The sequence below is a fragment of the Octodon degus genome, unplaced genomic scaffold (genome assembly GCF_000260255.1).
Source record: "Octodon degus isolate 3935 unplaced genomic scaffold, OctDeg1.0 scaffold00245, whole genome shotgun sequence".
NCBI lineage: Eukaryota > Metazoa > Chordata > Mammalia > Rodentia > Octodontidae > Octodon > Octodon degus.
The window spans coordinates 2,550,801-2,562,688 of record NW_004524821.1 but is presented as its reverse complement, the minus strand read 5'-3'; positions in this window follow the sequence as shown (position 1 = coordinate 2,562,688).

Here is an 11,888-nt window from a genome sequence, read left to right as displayed (position 1 = left end):
CTTCATTTTTATTTTGGACAGTTTTTATTGTTATATTCAGTTATGTTTGTAAATAATTCATTTTTGATTTGCAATCTATTAAAAATAGAAAGAGGGAAAAAATGAAAAAAAGAATAGTTTGCTGAGTTTATACACTTATAATATTCAAATAACGGAACTTAACAAAAAAAGGGTATACAGATGTATGTTCATTTTGTATCTGTGTATTCAAAGTGGTTAGGATAGGTATATAGTTACATTCTCTTAATGTATAGAGTGATTTGTTCTAATGGTGTTTGTGAATAGGATATCATGTCCGCATCTTGTACAGCAATTAACCACTAGAAAGAATGTATGCAATGTGTTGTTTACTGAAACTGTCCTACCAATTTGATTTGAAACTATCTCATTGCTATTTGTTTATCAATAAAATTATGGGAAAAATTTTAAAAAAGAAAACCAATATATTACTGATAGGTGTCAATGAAACATCAGGACTCAACACAAGTGACATAAAAAGACTGTTTGCCGAAGTAGTAGCAAAAGAATTTCACAAGTGTGGGGAGAGAATATGGCATACAAAGAATTGGGGCATATGGTACTCCAATTAGTGATTATCAAAATAAATCAAGATTCATTATTATGTGTCAAAATAAATCAAGATACATAAAAATCAAGATTCCAGAAATTGAGTAAAAGAACAGAATATTAAAAGCTGTTAGAGAAAAGAAACAGATCACCTATAATGGAGAGCCCATAAGAATCATGGCAGATTTCTCAACACAGACCATCAAATCAAGAAAAGCTTGGAGAGACTAGAGATTTAGCTCAGTGGTAGAAAGATTGTCTAACAAGTGTAAGGCCCTGAGTTCTGTTCTCAGCACCAAAATATTAAACAGCAAATGGGAGCAGGAGAGGGAAAGAAGAGCTTGGAGTGAAATACTTTAGGTCCTGGAAGAAAACAACTTCCAACCCAGATTGAGGTACTCTGCAAAACTATCAAATTTAATGGTGAGATAAGCTTCCAAATCTATGACAACAACTGAAGCTATTCATGACAACCAAAACAACCCTACAAAGAGTGCTGACAGATATTCTAGAAAGAGACTAAAACAACCGCAACTTCAGGAACAACAAAAGGGCAGAACAAGCCATTAAATATGGGAAAATAAGAATCTTTCAGTAGGAAAATAACATGACAAAGATAAGCCAATACATGTCAGTTATACTACCAATGTAAATGGCATCAATTCACCAATCAAAAGATAAAGATTGGCAGAGTGGATCAAAGAAACAAAATCCAAATATATGCTGTATACAAGAAGCACATTTTATTCAAAAATAAATGAATCTGAAGTCAAAGGATGAGAAACAATACTCCATGCGACAAAAATCCAGAAAAAAACAGGAGTAGCTATTTTGACTGGTGACAATGTCAACTTCAAACTAAGAGTGACTGAAAGAGATAAAGAAGCTCACTACATGCTTGTTAGGGAAAAATTACAAGAAGAGATAACAATTATCAATACATATGCACCCAACGTAGGAGCACCCAACTATGTAAGACAAAGTTTAACAGACATAAACAATCAAATGAGCAATAGCACAGTTGTACTGGGGGATTTTAACACTCCACTGACACAAAGAGATAGGTCAACTAAGCAAAAAAATCAGCAAAGAAACCATAGAACTAAACCAAACTTGTGAAGAAATGGACTTGGTAGACCTTTACAGAAGCATCAGAATACACATTCTTCTTAGTTGCACACAAGATGTTCTCCGAAACAGATCATATATTAGCACATAGAGCATGCTTAAGTAAATGCAAAGGAATTGAAATTGCCTCATGTATATTGTCTGACCATAGTGCAATGAAACTGGAAATTATTGACAAAAGAAACAGAAAAAAACCTCCACAAACATATAAACTAAATAACACCCTCCTGAATAATCAATGGGTCATAGACAAAATTAAAGACATTCAGCCACTTTATCTTTGACAAAGGGGCTGAACATGTCACATGCTGTGCTGGCCCCTCCCCTGAGGCATGCTGAGAGAGTGACTGAGACTGAGCATGGTGCTAAGTGCCTGTAATCCCAACACTTGGGAGGCTGAAAACAGGAGGATCACTATGAGTCTCATCTGTGTAGTGAGACCCTGTAGACCCTGTACTAAAATACAAAAAAAAAAAAAAAGTGAAGTTCTATAATGTCAGAGCTCCACAAGGCTTTATAGATGAGTTTCACAATCATTTGACATGTTTTTAAGGCGTTCCTGTTTGCCTGGTTCTGTGTTAACTCCTGGTCCTGGATTATGTGGAAATGAAAAGCAAAGAGCGCCCTGTGTTGTCACCTCGGACTTTGCCAGTCTATCATGCCCACAGAGGACACTGTAGACTTCCACACAAGGTGAATCCAGTGCATTTCAGAAATTCCACAAAACCTTCTAGGTCTCTCAGCTGTCTATCAATATAGCTTCAGCTACACATTTCTGTTTTTGCCCCGTAAGTGTCTGTAAACATACTTCCTGCTTCTCTCCTTTTCTTCTCCCCTTCCATTCTTCCTTTATTTTGTACTCCTTTCCTTCCTCCCTTCTTTCTTTGCCTGAAAAACACATTGCCTGAGACAATTCCAAGCTGTATTCATTGTTGTCTTCCTATGTGCCAGATGTAGCTGGGCACTAAGATTAGCTACCTATAATCAAGAGGAACATGAACAAGAAGCAAATGTGAACAAAAGAAGTGTGAACAAGTCACTTCTGAGTAGTGAATGCAGAAGAGTCTTGTGCCTTTTGGAAGAAGAGAGCAATCAAACCTGAAGCCCAGATGGTCCATAGTGCCCTCCTGAGAGTGAAGATTGCTGTGAAATCTGGCCTCTGCCAAGGCTCTGTTCAGCTAAACTGCCATCTGGCCTGCTCCTCTCATCATTTGCTCTTCAATTCCCTCAAGAGGTGCAGCACCAGCTCCTCTCAGTGCCTATCTGATGATACAATGAATCACAAGGTTAAGATCTAATTTCTGTGACTCTAACCACGTTTCCCTCTTTCATGTACTTTTATGGGATTTTCTAAATCCCAAAATTAAGCAAAAAAAGGAGAGATTCTTTTCTTGGCTGAGTGGAAATCAGATTAATTAAAAGCAAAAACAAGGGAATAGATAGCTCTCTTTTCTATGAATTTCATGATGACCCAGAAAAATGTTTCCTAAAGAACAGGAAACATGTCCTCCAACACAAACTTGAAGAGAAAGTGGCTTTGATAGGTTGTCACACATGTGGATTACTCATGGGTGGCTGAGCATGGACTGGGAGGATTGAAGACTCACAGTTTCTGTCTTGAGTATCACCAAAATTTCTGAGATTGAATTAGAGGCAAGTGTTAGATAAGGAGAAAAATAGTCCATTCTTAGCCAATATGGTGCACTTTTAAATATTTTTTCCATAATTTTATTGAGAAAAAAATAGCAATGAGACAGTTTCAAACCAAATTGGTAGGACAATTTGAATAATTCACACATTGCATACATTCTTCCTAGTGGTTATTTGCTGTACAAGATGCAGACATGATATCCTATTTACAAACACTATTAGAACAAATCCCTCTATTCATTAAGAGAATGTAACTATATATCTATCTTAACCATTTTTAATAAACAGATACAAAATGGACATTCATCTGTATTCCCTGCTTTTAAACATTTTTTGAACTGCTCTTATGCTGAGAAAATGTTTATTGAGTAGATAACAAAATTTAAGTTTAAGAGTAAACTTTTAGCAACTTTTGCACTAACATTGTGATTTTATTGTTAGTCAAAACCACTTCAGCTTTTTTTGCTATAATTTTGAAGTGAATATATAACTTCTTTGTTTTTAATTCTTTCATCAGAAAGGTGATATTCACTTAAGGACAAAACCCTTCAGCCCAGTATCAACACACATACACACATATGTACTTACAGCACACATACTTGCCAATCATTCCTAATCCATGCAGGAATGTAGTTATTGATAATTCTTATAATCTACTTCCAAGGAAGAAGGAAAAAGAGAAGAAATAATTTTCTTGGATGATAGGAAATAAGTGTAGTAAAAAGAACAATAATATAAATGATTTTTCTGGAGACTTTATCTCTCCCCCTACTCCCATGAGGACACAACTAAGCCTCGGGAAAATGTTTCCAGGATGCCAGAAAATAGCTATTGTGAGTGTTAAATGTCCATTTGTGGGGAGCTGCTGAAGCTGGAAATTAGTCATATGTGTGGGGGCGAAGCAAGTCTGGTCCAAGAATGGAGAAAGCCTAAAGCAATCAAGCTGTTTTCATCCTGAGAAACACCTTGCCTGATATAATTCCAATCATTAGTCACTAGGTAACCCTGTGTAGTGTGATATTAACTTTGTCAGATGTATAAATAAATGCCTGTATGATAGTTGAGCAATTCCTTTCCTCACATCAGGAGAAAGAGGACTCTACCTGACCTCAGCTATTATTTCTTTATTTCTTCATCTTCATTTTTTGGGGGGAACATCAAGAGCTGTGCCAATTCTCAACACCCATGGCACTGGATTGGATTATACAGAATTCCCTTTTCAACATATGCTATGGTAAAGGGAGAAGAAAAATCAGTTAAAATTAGACAGAAGCACAAAGAATTTCCATTTCTCTTCAAAACTTAATAACATGATAACATCAGAAATGAGAAAACTATTTGAAAAAGAAATGCTACTGAGCCAGTTGATGACTGAATTTTATAGCTCTTAAAGAGATTAGGAATAGGAAAATATTCCCTAAGCTTTTGTATTTATTTTGTGACATTCTTTCTCTTTTCCTTTCTGTTCATATTCAGAAGCTAACTTCCTTCACCCCTCCTTGACATTTCTCTACTCTCCAGGATCGTGTTTTTTTGTTTTGTTTTGTTTTTTTTACAATTCATTGCATCCTTTATTGGACAAAGTATGGTCCATCTCATTTGTCACAATCAGAAACTCAGGGCAATGTGACTTATTATTGGTGTAAATTTTAGTAAAATTAAGCTGGAAAGAGAGCTCAACAGACTATTGCCTTCTTAGGCAAGCACAGGGATTGGGTTTCAATCCAAGGAATCACGGCACTGGTCCCATCCTTGGGCATGCTAAACTGGACACAAGAGTCCTGGTGTGGTGGCTGATACTTGTAATCCCAGTGCTGGAGAGACTGAAAACAGGAGGACCACAACAAGTCTGAGCTGCATAGTGAAACTCTGGGCTAAACACATTTTTAAAAAATACCACCAAATTTGAAGCCATAATAGTATAAGTATCAAAAGTAAAATATTAATGTGCATACAACAAAATTTTATATAAATCATAGCACTGGTTTCAACATGAAAGAAAAATAAGTGAAATTATGCACTTTATATAACTGTTTGGATATAGGCAAATATCTAGTTAGCACATGAAAAAAATTGCTAATCTACAAGTTTCATGTAAAGAAACAAACTTTTAAAAACTACAGGATTACACTGCTCTAAATATGCTGTGTTTACACATATAACATCAAATTCAAAGTTATTATTTATATATAGATTATGAGGTATATACAAGAAGAAAATTTCAAAGTAGTGGGAAATCTGAATTAAAATGTATTGTTTTAGTGGTCCATACCTTTCCACGGGGGGGCGGGGGAAATATCAAAATACATGAACATTAACCCTACTTGGAAGTGACAAATCATCGCTTAAAAATGCATTATGTCAATATTGTTTCTAATAAACAGTACATAGAGTCAGTGCAGTTATTTACAAATGATTTACTGAAAAGCAGAAAAAATATATTAGAGGATATCTCCATTTGGGACTGTATTTTAAAGTATATGAACAAATATTGACATCAAATTTTTCATATATTCCTACAGGTGATGAAACATGATTGATTTTCACAGGTTTTTCCAAATACACTTACATCTACAGGGTTATTTTCCAGTGAATCTTTTCTCATGGTTGATTAAAAAAAAAGAAAGTCCATTGAGTGCTTTCTTCATTATTTATCTACATAGGGATCTTCCTCAGTGTGCAATCTATGTATATACATGGAGGACTTACTACCAAATCTTTTCCCACATAGCCCACTTAAGTTTGTCTAAGTTTAATTTCACATGTGTAACAAGCCTACTGTGTAGTAAATGCCCTCTCACATTGACTGCACATTTAATGATTCTCCCCAGTATAACTGCTTTCCTAACATATATAGCTTGAATTTACACTGAATTCTTTTCTATACTGCTTGCTTCCATATAGTTTCTACATAGTATGTACTTTTTCATGTTCTTTACTACAGCATCTTTTCATAGTAAATGCCCTCACACATTGCTTATACACATAAGGTTTCTCCAGAGTGTGAGTTTTTTCATGTATTTGACAAGATCAGTGTCTAGTGAATGCCCTACCACAGTGTTTGCACAATAAGGTTTCTCACCAGTGTGTGTTCTTTCATGAATCTGACAAGACTGTTGTGTAGTGAATGACTTCCCACATTGTTTGCACATATAAAGTCTCTCCCGTGTATGAGTTCTTTCATGTATATTATAGGAATTCTTTGCAGTGAATGCTTTTCCACATTGCTTGCACAGATAAGGTTCCACCAGTGTGACTTCTTTCATGTATTTGACAAGTTGGATGTGTGGTAAATGCTTTCCCACAGTGCTTACACACATACGGTTTCTCCCCAGTATGTGTTCTTTCATGTACTTGACAAGATCGGTGTGTAGTGAAAGCCTTCCCACAGTGCTTACACACATAAGGTTTTCCCCAGTGTGAGTTCTTTCATGACTTTTATAATTAGTATTTATACTGAATGCCTTTCCACATTGCTTGCACACATAAGGTTTCTCTCCAGTGTGAGTTCTTTCATGTATTTGACAAGATTCAAGCCTGGTGAATGCCTTCCCACAGTGCGTGCACATATAAGTTTGTCTTCATTATGAGTTCTTTCATGTCTTTTACAATTACTTCTCAGTGTGAATGCTTTCCCACACTGTTTACCTACATAAGGTTTCTCCCCTTTGTGAGTACTTTCATGTCTTTTAAAATTACCCATATAGTGAGTGCTTTTCCACACTGCTTGCACACATAAGGTCTCCCCGGTGTGAACTCTTTCATGTATTTGACAAGATTTATGTGTAGTGAATGCCTTCCCACAGTGCTTGCACACATGAAGTTTCTCCCCTGCATGAAAGTTTTCGTGTAGCTTATAATAATGCTTTATAGTGAATGCTTTTTCCACATTGCTTACACACATAAGGCTTCTCCCCAGAGTGAGTTCTTTTGTGTATTTGGCAAGATTGTTGCACAGTGAATGCCTTCCCACAGTGCTTGCACACATAAGGTTTCTCCAGAGTGTGATTTCTTTCACGTATTTTACAGTAACTGTGTCTGGTGAAAGCTTTCCCACACTGTTTACATACATGAGGTTTCTGCCCTTTGTGAGTACTTTCATGACTTTGACATTGAGTGTTTCTCCTGAATGCTTTTCCACATTGTTTACATACATAAAGTTTTTCCTCAATGGGTATCGTTTCCTGAATTTTACTAGTTTCAGTGTTAACAGTTTTTCCATATTGCTTGCACACATATGGCTTTTTACCACTGCAAATATAGATTTGAAAACCACTGTGGGTGCTGGAAGCCTTCACACTTTCCTGACCAACAGTCATTTCCCCTCCAGGGTTAGTTCTTTCACTAAGTTCAGAGTACGATGTCCCACATTGCTCATATTGATTGGGTTTCTCTCCATATTTTGTTCTTACATTCTTCTGAAAGGATTGCTTATCATTGCTGGTTTTTCCATGTTCATTACACTTGCTCCACTTGTCATCAAATCCCAAATGATCATGTGGCTTCTCTCCACTGTGAAGTAAAATGGGCACATTTAATGCTGAGTGCCCAATCAGGGGTTCTCTACAAACAAGACTACTGGCTGGGTTTAAAATAACTTGTTGCATATCCATGATCACATCTGAAGTCTGATTCGATCTGTTTTCATGCTGATTGCAAGACTTATATTGATAGCATTTTGCTCCCTCATCATTTCTATAGCCTTTTTTCCTAAATGTTTCCCACTTCACATCTTTGTAGAGCTTCTTTGGGGCTGTATTCAGCAAAGCCCACTCCTCCTTAGTGAAGTTTACAGCTACGTCCTCCATGGTCACTGCCTCTATTGCGTGGCTTGAGGGTCTCCCAGAATCCTTCAACTGTATCTTGCAGCCAATAGAAAACAGAGAAAAAGGCGGCATAGTCAGTAAGAGCCCTCAGCAACATGATCACTACAGCGCCATGACACAGGAAGTCAGTATCATGGTTTTCTTCCTCTTTTGCCTTAGGATCATTGACTTTGGAGTGTGAATCCTGATCTAGGCACTCACTAGCTTTCTGACCTTAAGTAAATTAACCTTGTTTGATATGCACTTGTTTATCCATAAAACAAAATTATAATCCCCACCTCAAATGATTATTATGAGTGTAAATTAAGCTTTTGAAAATGCCACATGCATTAGGTGCCTGTAATCTCAGCACTCAGGAGGCTGAGGCAGGAGGATCCTTATGAGTTCAAGGCCAGCCTGGGTTACAAAATGAGCTCAAGGCCAGCCTGAGCTGCATAGCAAGACCCTGTTTTGAAAGAAAGAAAGAGTTCTTTCTTCAAATTATCTTTCATTCAAAAGTGTTCATTATTTTCAAATCTTAAAAAAATGTATTTATTATAGAAATGGAAGAATTCAGGGTAGAAAAAGAGCTTTCAGGACAATTGTTTGTTTTACTCTGGGTTACACAATGTGTGTGATAATAACCTCAAATTTTGGTTTTGGTTCAGAATTGTAACGTGAAAACTTTAGCTAGGAAGGACGTCATTTATTCTATTAACTTTTGAAAACTGATGTTAATTCATGTTATAAAATTAATCCACTCAGCCCCTATTGACAAATAAGAATAAACTGTTGAAAACGTTCTTCATACAGCAGAATTACTGCCTTTCACTTTTTTTTTTTTTTGCTTGCTTTATTTTCTTAACCCCAAAATCATTTGGTTTTTGTTTGTTTGTTTTTTCTTTGCCTTCTTAAAAATATTACATGTTTTATTATCCTGTTTTGGTTCATCCCAAACCAAAATCGTTTGTTGAAAAGATAATGAACAATTTTGTTTAGTTCCTACAAAATGCAAAAGAAATCTCTATTTCTTTCAGGGGGAAATGGCAAAATTCAACAAAAGACAAATATTTTTAAAATAAAACAAATTATAAAAAGTAACAAAAGAGGGGGAATCCATATGTAAATATCCTTTAGAATAGAAATAGTAATATAATAATTGTGTATTTGAAATTAACATATCTTTTAAGTATTCAAACTTATTTCAAATAAGTCACAATATCAAATTGAATGAAGTGAAGTGAGGTTTATTTATGCAATTTCTATGTATTTTAAGACCATAAATTTTTTTTCTAGCTGAAAAACAATTTCTGTTTGCTTTTTAAAAATTGTACAAAAAATTAATAAATAAAAATTGAAAAGAAAAAAGAAACTTCCACATACTTAGCATTTGTTCATACCTGTAAGCACTCAATAAATGTTAGGTTTTTTTCTCTGAAGAACACTAATATTTAGATTTTTTTACAATCAAAGCTTCATTCACAGTACCTTCAGTAATCCCATTTGTTCTTAAATTTGTAGTAACTTTTTTTTTTCTTGTGTTTCATATTCAGTCTTTCTAAGACGCTTTTCTGTATGAAGGCACTGGATCATAGTAGGTTCCTCTTTGAGGGACTGGGTGGCTATGAGGAAGTACAAATAAATCAAAATGTGAGTTCTTCAGGAGAAATTTAGGGAAGAACCTAGATACTCTGGTCACTTGTTTATCTATGAGTCGAGGCCATGAGAATGTGGTAGAGCATGTAGACTAAGAAGACTGGATCCTGGGCATGCCAAAGGAAGACAAATAACCAGACACTTAGGGGAATAAATACAACAGAGATGTGTAGGAGGGAGAAAAATGGAAATTGAAGTCAGAAGCCAAAATCCAGGGTTATTTTAGAGAGGGAGAGATTTTTTTTTAAGAAGAGTAGTAGCATATTCACATAAAATAGAATCTGAGCCTTTCCGGCGGTGACGAACCCCCTACGAGAATATGCCTCTCGCAAAAGATCTCCTTCATCCCTCTCCGGAGGAGGAGAAGAGGAAGCACAAGAAGAAGCGCCTGGTGCAGAGCCCCAATTCCTACTTCATGGACGTGAAGTGCCCAGGATGCTATAAAATCACCACGGTCTTTAGCCATGCAGACGGTAGTTCTGTGTGTTGGCTGCTCCACTGTCCTGTGCCAGCCTACAGGAGGGATGTTCCTTCAGGAGGAAGCAGCACTAACAGTACCCTCAATCAAGATGAGTGGGAAGCCATCCCAATAAACACATTTTGGATGTAAAAAAAAAAATAAATAAAATAAAATAAAATAGAATCTGAAAGGTGTCCACTCATCCTACCTGTTACTTAGGAGATAACTTTTAACAATATCCAGAACATCTTCAGCAATGAAGAAATGAAAATGTTGGTTGTGATGAGCTAAGAAGGCAGTAAAGGGAGCAAGTATAGTTGATTTCTCTGAAAAATTTGTCCAGGAAATTGATGTAGTTGCTAGAAAAGACTGAAGAATGAAGGAGAATTTCCCCCCACATTATGGCAAGCATTGGAGAACATTTATAAGCTGTACAAAAGGAGCCTAATGAGAGATGTTGAGAATACAAGAAAGAGAGAAAGTATCATGGAGGAAACAGGGTTTTAGTTCAGGGAGAAAACAAAATGGGACACATGTAGGGATAGACAGCGGAACTGCCTTGAGTACAAGTATAGATAAATAATGGAGAAAGGGGTATGGATAGATGACAATTTTGATTCATTCGTAGGCATAGAAGATCTTTCCTGATAATTTTCAGGGCTTTAAATGGTCCTCAAGTCCTCTGTCTATCTGAGAACTTTGGTATATGATATTTGGGATGCAGGCTCTCACAATCCTCAAATGAAATGAACTTTTAAGACTACTGCTGCCTCCTGAGAGTTCTGGATGGCAAGTGCACACAGTATCTGGGGTTGGTCAAGACCACCAGGCTTCTCCCTGATACCCAGATGAAGACTCCAAACTTCATGTGGGGAACAAGATACTTGATACTTCATGGACTGTTCTTGAAGTATTTTTGGCTGAGCTTCAAAGCTTCCAAGATCTCGACAGCTGGAGAGGAAAGGCAGAGGGAGGGAGCATAAGGTGGAAGTGCTGCCTGTGGGGTGACCACTTCTCTTCTTTTGTTTTTGATTTTGTTTTGTTTTGTTTTGCTTTGTTTTTGAGACAGGGTCTCACTATATAGTTCAGACTAGCTTTGAACTCACTATGTAGGCTAGGCTGGCCTCAAACTCACAGAGATCCTCCTGCTGCAGCCTCTTGAGTGCTGGGATTACAGGCATGCACTACCATGCCTGGCCTTGTTTTTTTTCAAATTTTTTTCAGATGGAGAGAAGTAGAAACCATTAGGGATTTTATGAGGACAAAGGGAAGCACCACTGGAGGTACTGTAACTGGGAATTTGTCCCATCTGCATTGGGCCTGTCAACCTGCTGATAACCTCTTGTGAACTGACACTGAATTTGAGAAAACAAAAGCATGTAGAGAAAAAACATGCACGGTAGCTCTGGTTTCCATATTAAGATTCAAAGATACAAAATGCAGTCCTGTAATGATAATTAAACTAATGGTTAAAAAGCCTTAAGGAAGACATGGAATCTGGTTGGTAATTTCTATGACATATAACTTCTATCACCACATATAAGCAGTGACTTGTTTTCATGCCATTTGGTACCTAGGAGAGTCAGTAAATTTTTTTTATTATGTATTTGTTTTTTTTTTTT